This window comes from Onychostoma macrolepis, chromosome 05, assembly GCF_012432095.1.
Source record: "Onychostoma macrolepis isolate SWU-2019 chromosome 05, ASM1243209v1, whole genome shotgun sequence".
In the NCBI taxonomy this organism is placed as follows: Eukaryota; Metazoa; Chordata; class Actinopteri; order Cypriniformes; family Cyprinidae; genus Onychostoma; species Onychostoma macrolepis.
In genome coordinates this window covers 37,471,732-37,482,316 of record NC_081159.1, presented here as the reverse complement: position 1 = coordinate 37,482,316, position 10,585 = coordinate 37,471,732, and positions in this window count along the sequence as shown.

The following is a 10,585-nucleotide window of genomic DNA, read 5'->3' as shown; positions in this document are numbered from 1 at the left end:
GCCAAGAAAGATGGGGGGTCGCTACCTCAGAACATACAAGTTCAAAATGTTGACAATCAAGATGATTGTGTCTCAGATCCAATCAGGGGATTGGTTCGTAACAATCGATCTCAAGGGCGCATATTTTCACGTAGAAATCTTGCCACAACACAGGAAGTTCCCGAGGTTCGCTTTCGGGTGCGAAGCCATTCGGCCTAGCTTTGTCACCCTGCACTTACACGAAATGCATGGATGCAGCACTGGCTCCTCTGCGACTTCAGGGCATCCACATTTTAAATTACATAGACGACTGGCTGATTCTGGCTCAGTCTCAAGAGCTTGCGCTTCGACATCGGGATGTCGTCCTGGCTCATCTCGAATCTCTGGGTTTGAGACTCAACGCCAAGAAAAGTGTTCTCTCTCCTGCTCAGAGGACAACGTATTTGGGGGTTGTATGGGATTCGATCATGATGCAGGCACAGCTATCTCCTGCACATGTCGAATCCATTCTAAACACCCTAAAGAACATCAAGCTTGGCCAGAGAATTACTGTTCATTACCTTCAGAGAGTTCTAGGTCTCATGACAGCTGCATCCACGGTGATACCCTTGGGCCTCCTGCACATGAGATCGTTTCAGTTGTGGCTAAGAGCCAGAGGATTTCATCCAAGGGCCAATCCCCAGAGGCAAATAAGTTAGTTTTCCAGGGGCTTCGTACCCTTTCTATGTGGTTCAGACCCCAGTTTCTAACTTTGGTTCCCACTCTTGGTCCGTGTTGTCATTGCAAAATGCTAATGACAGATGCTTCCCTCACGGGCTGGGGTGCGGTCTTGGATGGCCGCAAGGATATTATAGTTTTGAATTTTTAAATTATAATAATTTCAGTTTAGTTTTAGTTAGTTTTCATTAATGGTTTTGTTAGTTTTAGTTTAGTTTTTATTTTGTGAACACATTTCTATTTAGTTTTTATATATTTTAGTTTCAGTTTTAGTAATTATAGTTTAACAGAGTTGAACACTTCCAGAGTAGACCAAACAAGACATTTAATTTGAGAAAAGTTGAATGTTTGCAGTTTACAGTTAACTATTGTGTAAATCTCTTATTGTCTTAATAATGACAATAAAATAATTCTTTACAATTCAACAAAAAACAAAAATATGCAGCTTATATGTAGGCCTATACAATTTATTAATTCATATTGATGTTCATATTCATTCATATTAAAGATGTAATCTTGTTTAATATGCCAATAGTTTACAAACAACAAGCTAATCAAGGTTTTCAGAGTTACTAGACAGCATCAGGTAGTTGAGTTTTTATCAGGGTTGGAGCTAAATTCTGCAGGACAATGGCCCTCCAGTGCTGGATTTGAGGAAACATGCCCTGCGTCCCAATGTGCATACTATCCACCCTATCTGCCCTAAATAGTATTAAAAATGACTAAAATCACATAGAGTTTAGCATGGACAGTGTGCACATTGGGACGCAGGCTTGTTCTTTGCAATCGTCATTGAAACTCTGTAAACTTTATTTTTGTCCATCTGTGTTTTCAAAGCAATATGTTGGATTTTTTGCACATACGAGCCACCGGTGCACACCGTATCTCCTGTCTCCCTCAATGAACGTGCACAATAAGAAGGTATCTAAGGGCGAATTCCAAATGGCTTTTTTGCACCCTTGAAGGGCACTTCACGAAGGGGACGCCATTTGTAGGGACGTTCCAAACGAAAGTGAGCAACTGATTACCTTCACGATCAAAGGGCCCTTCCAGAAGTCCGTTAGTGAAGGGAACATGCGATGGTCACTTCACGGAAGTGATTTCCGTTTGTGATCATGTGATCTTCACTTAGGAGATCTTGCGATGCATTTTAAAGCAAAGTTGGGGTTTATTTTGACTTTACATACAAACGTAAGTAGAATAAGCTAATTAAATTTTTCTTTATTTTTATGTAATACAAAATATTTTCGTCAGTGATAAAAATATGATTTAAGACTGTATTGTTAGCAAGTTTAAGCAAGTTTAGTTTGAAAAAGTTTAATTGTAAATAAGACACAGTTAGACAATATTTGAATAAAATAATAACAATAAGAAATATTTATTTGCAACAATTGTTGGAGCGCTGAATGCTGCACGCACGCGCAGCGTTGTCAAGGTAACATTTTGTCCGTCATTCCCTTCACCAAGGGAGTTCCAAACGCTTATACAAGACGGTAATGCCCTACCTTTAAAGAACACACTTCAAGGACTCTGCCCTTCGAAGGGATAGGGCACAGGGATGCTCACTTCTGTTTGGAATTCGCCCTAAAATGCTTTGAAACCTCATACTACTCAAAAATAAATGCGATATGGTGATTTAAATGTTTGCACTTTACTTTGACGAGCCGCTCCAGTGCGCACGCGCTTCAGATGAGTAACGCAAACTATCCCAGTTCTAAAGCCCCTTTTACGCAACACGGCAAGCGGTGAAAACACAGCGCGGCTGTCGCTTTCTCTCATTTTGGATGCGTTTTATACAGTCAAGGCGGTGCTCGTATCATGGACTCGAGGCGGACCTTACCATAGTAATCACAAAACGTGACAAAATGACTATTCACTAAGGTCAGCTCATCTAAAACTTTTAATTCTGTGTCTGTTAACTCACTCTCATGTTGTTCTCGCACGTCAAGCACGCTTTTAAACGTTCGTGTGCTGTAAGGTGTGCATTATTGTTATTTCCCATTTCATATTTTATAGTTATTTCTCATTTCATAGCCCGGCCGCTTCTTGTTTTTAAATGCAAAAACGCATTCTCTGTGAATAGCCTCTTAGGACTCAGCTCACGTGCATGAAGCGCCATCTATTTCCTTAAACAACCGATTTTCTGGCACAGAACGAGAGCTTATTAAATCACGAACACGATTATTTATTTCTGCTAATTATTTTATTTTCGTTAGTTTTTCAGTTACTGTTGTTACTTTCGTTTAGTTTTAGTTTTTCATTTATTTAGAAATTGTAATTTTATTTCAGTTTACGAAAATGTTTTTTGACCAAGTTTTAGTCTTAGTTTCAGTTTTCGTTTACGAAAATAACCTTGTTGGACACTTTATTTAATTATTTCTGTTTAATAAAAGCCTCTTCAAGGCCCGAGGCCACACCCACTGTGTCTGCAGTTTGCTCCTCCCGTCACAATATATACACACACACACACACACATACACACACACACATACAGTGGTGTGAAAAGGTGTTGGCCCCCTACCTGATTTTAAGTTTTTTTGCATGTTTGTCACACTTTAATGTTTCATATCATCAAACAAATGTAAATATTAATCAAAGATAACACAAGTAAACACAACATGCAGTTTTTAAATGAAGTTTTTTTTATTATGAAGGGAAAACAAAATCCAAACCCACATGGCCCTGTGTGAAAAAGTGCTTGCCCCCTAAACCTAATAACTGGTTGTGCCACCCTTTGCAGCAACAACTGCAATCAAGCGTTTGCGATAACTGGCAATGAGTCTGTTACAGCTCTGTGGAGGAATTTTGGCCCACTCATCTTTGCAGAATTGTTTTAATTCAGCCACATTGGAGGGTTTTCGAGCATGAATGGACTGTTTAAGGTCATGCCACAGCATTTCAATTGGATTTAAGTCCAGACTTTGATTTGGCCACTCCAAAATCTTAATTTTGTTTTTCTTGAGACATTCAGAGGTGGACTTGCTGGTATATTTGGAATCATTGTCCTGCTGCATAACCCAAGTGCACTTGAGCTTGAGGTCACAAACTGACGGCCGGATATTCTCCTTCAGGATTTTCTGATAGAGTGCAGAATTCATGGTTACATCAATTATGGCAAGTCATCCAGGTTCTGAAGCTGCAAAGCAGCCTCAGACCATCACACTACCACCACCATGTTTGACTGTTGGTATGATGTTCTTTTTATGAAATGCTGTGTTGGTTTTACACCAGATGTAACGGGATACACACCTTCCAAAAAGTTAAACTTTTGTCGCATGAGTCCACAGAATATTTGCCCAAAAGTCTTGGGGATAATCGAGATATTTTTTGGCAAATGTGAGACGAGCCTTTGTGTTCTTTTTGGTCAGCAATGGCTTTTGCCTTGGAACTCTCTCATGGATTCTGTTTTTGCCCAGTCTCTTTCTTATTGTTGAATCATGAACACTGACCTTAATTGAGGCAAGTGAGGCCTGCAGTTCTTTAGATGTTGTTCTGGGTTCTTTTATGACCTCCTGGATAAGTCGTCTTTGTGCTCTTGGAGTAATTTTGGTAGGCCGGCCACTCCTGGGAAGGTTCACCACTGTTCCAAGTTTTCTCCATTTGTAGATAATGGCTCTGACCATGGTTTGCTGGAGTCCCAAAGCCTTAGAAATGGCTTTATAACCCTTTCCAGACTGATACATGTCAACTATTTTGTTTCTCAACTGTTCTTGAATTTCTTAAGATCGCGGAATGATGTGTTGCTCTTTAAACATGCTTCACTTTGTCAGACAGGTTCTATTTAAGTGATTTCTTGATTCAACAGGTCTGGCAGTAATCAGGCCTGGGTTTGGCTAGTGAAATTTAACTCAGCTTTCTAAAATAATGTGGTTAATCACAGTTCTTTCATGATTTAATAGGAGGGGGCAAGCACTTTTTCACACAGGGCCATGTGGGTTTGGATTTTGTTTTCCCTTCATAATAAAAAACTTAATTTAAAAACTGCATGTTGTGTTTACTTGTGTTATCTTTGATTAATATTTAAATTTGTTTGATGATCTGAAACAATAAAGTGTGACAAACATGCAAAAAATTTAAAAATCAGGAAGGGGGCCAACACTTTTTCACACCACTGCTTATATATATATATATATATATATATATATATACACACACATATTAACTTTTAAATAAATGTACACAATAACCTGCCCTCTTTAGTTACTGTTACTGCGTCCGATAAGTCATGCTGCACTATAGTGCCGCACATATATGTATACATGCCGCGCGTATATATGTATACGTATGTTCTCACGCAGTGAAAAATTAATCGCAGAGCAGAAACTGCCAACACACCAAGGGACAAGACAGAGCAGGTTACTTCTGGTGTGAAACAAAGTCTCAGCTTTCAAATATTGTCATTTTTTAAAGAAATTAAAACAATAAATACCGTTACATGGTTCTTCAATGTGCCGTGACAGATCACCGTACTGCCTCATCTTTTCATATTTACTTAAAGCACGAAATAAACATGAAGTAACATCAGAACGTATTTTATTTCAACTACAGGAAGACGACAATTCACACAATTTTTCATTTTCTTATTTATTTTACTTTTGGTGTGAAAGGGCTTTTACATTTGCCAAAAATATAACTTTTTTACATATTAAAAACAAACAGGCAAGACCCACCCAGATGAGAAAACGCAAACAACATACATTACTTTCCATAAAAAGTAACTAGTTATAGTTATCATTCTTAGTTAGATTAAAGGCCTGTTCACACCATGTAATATGTTTCATCTTAACTTTTACATTTAAATTAACATGCAACTGTCCTCTCAAAACTAGCCTGCAGTAAAATGTTGTTACTGAGAATAAATTTATTGATACAGTAATATTTTATAGTAATATATTACATTCTTTGAGTAGCTAGCCACATTTTTCATAATGTATGGAATGTTCAATTTTAAATGAAAATATTGCTGCCTTATATTTCCATACTTTTCAATCAGAACAAAATTGTTGTATTGTTTTATGTCTTTTAAATGGAGGGATGCTATGTGCAAAAAATGTGTTGAGGATTGCTGTTATGTGGATTGTCTTTAATAAGAATAGTTCTAGTGTGTACATACATTTGAGTGTTGCATCTTGACCCTTGACATGCATCATAAAGAGACTTCAACAGTCTGTGCACTTCAACTGTGTAAACAACACACTCACATGCATCATGAACAGATAAAAGGGATTTTCAGTGAATAATGACTTAATTTGGGACTATTTCTCACACAAAGCTGTCCTATGACTTAAAAAAACTTGTAAAATAGCACACTACTGTTACATGTTCCTCAATGTTTTTTTTGTTTTTTGTGGATATGAAAAAGAGCTAACAAGACATTATGCTAAATATCTCCTTGCCCCACAAAAGAAAGAAAGTCAAATATTTTTTGTCATTTATTATGTGAAACCTCCACATAACAGAGAGCTTTTCAATAAATGACAACTTTTAATATTAATATATTAAAGCATCAAGGAAGCTGTAAATATTGCACAAAATAGCAGGACATTTTAAAGTCCATAGGAGCGATGATCAGGATAAACTCCATCTAAAACATTTTTATTAGAATAATTGGTGACACTTTACAGTAAGGTTGCATGTTAACATGAGTTGCATTAATGCATGAACATTAGTTACATTACACTGTTAAAAAAAAAAAAAAGTTGAGCCAACTTAAAATTTTAAGGCAACCAGCTTCAGCAGATTTTAGAGTTTTCTCAACGTGTCGTTTTAAGTTTATACAACAAAAATTTGAGAATCTCCCACAAAAATAAGCTGAGAAAACTCAAATATCTGCTGAAGCTGGTTGCCTTAAAGGTCCCATGGCATGAAAATTTCACTTTATGAGGTTTTTTAACATTAACATGAGTTCCTCTAGCCTGCCTATGGTCCCCCAGTGGCTAGAAATGGCAATAGGTGTAAACTGAGCCCTGGGTATCCTGCTTCGCCTTTGAGAAAATGAAAGCTCAGATGGCCCAATCTGGAATCTTCCCTTTATGTCATCATACGGGGAAAGGTTTCTCCTTTCTCTGCTTTGCCCGCCCATGAGAAAATGAGCTACTACAGTGCGAGGCGAGCACAATATTTTTTTTCCCTCGAGAGACATCATGGCTTGCAAACGAGCGAAGCATGGCAGTTGCTCAGTGTTTGGATGTACAAATGAACACCGAAGTATTTTTTTAGTTCCTTCATCCAGCCTATGGCTAGCATTAGCTACATGATAATAACTGTAACAGCATACATAAACAAACCAACTAAAGTACCGTATCCAGAAACAATATTTTAAACTAACCATTTGGAGACGTCCTGCTGTTGCCGCTGAGTTGCAACTTCTTAATCCGGTGCTTCTCCGTCAGGATCAGCTTCTGGGTTAAACTGAAAAGCTTGATCGGTTGTGTGTCTACGAGCCATTGCAATACATCCACTGTCAACATTAGCGCATGGTAGCGCAAGCTGGTTAAGGCCACACACCCACCCTCCACCTTGCCCCGCCTCTCTCCTCCTCATTAGCATTTAAAGCTACAGACACAGAAATGGCACGTCCTAAGGAATGCTCATTGTGGGACTGGCTCGTAGTGGCTGAAATTCTGCACCAAAGCTGAATTTCGGGAAAGAGACTTCAGATACAGTACTAGGGACCACTTAGGCCTATATAAAAGCATCCAAAAAGCAGCATGTCATGGGACCTTTAAAATGTTTTTTTATTTTTTATTTTTTTATACAGTGTAGTTAACTAACAATAAAATACTTCTAAAACATTTAGAAATTTCAGCATTTAGTTGTATGTGTTAATACTATTCACCGGACCTGAGCTAACATGAGCTAATAATTAACATTTGTATTTTTATTAACTAATGTTGACAAAGATGAAAAAAATACTGTATCAAATATATTGCTCATTGTTAGTTAATGCATTAAAAACATTAACTAATTGGAACTTATTGTAAAGTGTTACCAAATAATTATACATGCAGTTTTCTTGGTTTCATAATCATTGAGACAGATTGCATTTGCAAATATTTGCACTTCTATAATGACTGGTGTTTGTTGGCACAGTGTGAACCAGTATACAAAAATGTTGCAAATCCTTAAATCTAGCCTGTCCAGTCGTCAACTATATGTTTTGTTTCTTTGTGTTCTTTATGCAAAACTGTGATTTTCGTTATTTATTTGAACATATGCTATAGTTCTGCTGTTACAAAAGAAAAGAGTTACTGAAATGCAGTGTTGCCAAGTCTGCATTTTTCATATTTAATTGAACTACTATTGAATAGCAATTGGGCTTGTTTAATTTCACAGACCTGGCAACCCTGCTGAAATGGTGGTGAATATTCAGGAGCATCAGCTTGTTCTGCAGTGGTTTGTCTGTGAGTAATGAGATGGCAGTGACAGTTGTGCTAACAGTGTGACCTCTCTTCCTCTATGAGACAGCCACCTTCTGCTCTCCTGATTTCTCCACATTCCCACTCCCTCTCTGACACCTTCTTCTGGACTGTCAATTTACATTTAAGATAAAAGCTTTTGTCCTCTTGCTTGTCAGTCTGTCACCTGACCCACTACAGAGACAAACAGAGCAGCGGCCCATCAGAATCACTCATCTGCTCGCCACTGACTGGAGATCAGTGCTCAAAACACATGCCAAGGAGGTCTATACTATCTGTTTAATGCTTTTCAGTTGTTCTGGCCCTTATTTTCTGCAAGTTTCTTTCGTTTACATGTGTGCACTGCAGCAATTGTAATTGCAATGGCAATTGAGAAGATTTAATGTGCAATGGCAGCATTTTAACAGCCCATCTACAGTGTGAATAATGGCAAGTTCACACTGTAAGATTTTTTAAAATCATCAGATCACCGTTGTTTTCACACTGCACAACTATCTGGGGTAGAATTCAGTTGCTGCTGTGTTCACATTGGATTGGCAACAGGAGGTTACACACTGCATGACTTTACAATAGGAAAAATCGCCAACAACTCTGTCTGGTCCACAAAGTACATTTCACAACCAAATGTACGCAAGAAGTGATAAGGAAATAACGCAAGATCACACATGAGATTAGAGTTCTTGTGCAAGACTGGAAATGTTATTGGAAGCCAGCAATAAGTTTGTGATACAAATGGTCTGTGCGTTGAATTGCAGCGAAAGGGCAAAAAAAAAAAAAAAGATTATGAAGGAGGAAATGGTTGGGGAGACGCGGGGAGCAAGGATTGCTGATATTGAGGTCTATAACTCCCCCCTGAACTTCCCCCTGCCCTGTATCTTACTCTTTCATTGGCTGTAGGTCATCGTATATAATGTTCAGTCAGGATTTTGAATCGCTGACAAGTCCAAATATTTAGCCTGGCAATTATTTCAAGGGCGTTGGTAATTCTCTCAGATCGCGTCTTTGATAATTCACACTGCATGTCACTTGCATAAACGAGCACCGATTTCGGGCATTTGTTGGTGATTTCGCAAAACCTGCCAGTGAGTGAAAATCGGGGCTAAAATCGTGCAATGTGAACTCAGAGTCGCTTAAGGTTTTTTGAACCCAATGAGTGTTTGCTGGTGTGTGCATTGAACTGCTGCTGCATGAATTGTATGTATATATATATATATATATATATATATATATATATATATATATATATATATATACATACATACATATATACATACATACATACATATTAGGGGTGGCACGGTACATGTATTTGTACCGAACCGTCACGGTACAGACATCTCGGTTTGATGCATGAGGCCTTTTGCGACGAATACAGGCAATTTACCCCAATCCAGAAGAGGGCACCGACAGCAATGCAACACTGTCTGGTAACCGTCAGCAGAAGAACAGCGAATGCCGTGAGTTGCACACTTGAAAACAAAGCCCACTAGACAGTAACCATGTGTTGATTCTGAATGCGTCTCTCACATAGACTGACAAGGGAGTATACTTTAAAGGCTTGCACACTCAACTGTTTGCGAAATGGAGCTTTGTGCTCGTGTATCATACCTCTTTCATTCGGCACAAATCCAAATATTTAATAATATTTCCATATTTGCGATGTAACGTATCTGAATGCTAAACTATTTATTATGTAAATGATAGGCTTTGTACTTCAGTTGTGTTCCAACGGTGACACAGAGGCGGGCGCGCTGATGTTTGGCTCACTGTATTTTATTTTGATAAAGTCAAGTTAGCAATGCTGGAACTGATATGTGTTTTGTGTGTGTGCACGCGCTCCGGCGCAATCACTTCAACTGTTTCCTTATACCAGCAGAATCAACTTTAAACACTTATTGTCTTCTTAATAATCACTGTATAAAGGTCTGCTTTTATTTGTGTACACTCACAATGAAAACAAAACAGATTTTATGTAACATGTAATAATATTTAGTATTTTCACATCTAGATGGAAATTTTTTTTTAATTTGCACTACTGTCTGTTCAAAATAAATGAAAAGAAACTGAGCATAGTAGATTTCTTTTTTTTTTTTTCCCGTTGTACCGAAATCGTATCGAACCGTGACCCCCGAACCGAGGTACATACCGAACCGTGACATCTGTGTACCGTGCCACCCCTAATATATATCCCTCGTTATATATATATATATATATATATATATATATAACGAGGGAGGCCTCCGGCCGATCGAAAGGGAGTCTGGTTCAGATCCCACAACCCGGAGTGTGGTAACGCAAACGATCCCGGAGAAGCTGGCGGGGGCCCCGGGAAGAGTTCTCTTTTCTTTGTGAAGGGCCGGGCACCCTGGAATGGGTTCATCCCGAGAGAGGGGCCCATGCCCTGGAAAGCGCAGCAGTTCCGGCGGCGTCCGGTGAGTTCTTGTCGGCCCTTGAAAATCCGGGGGAGAAGG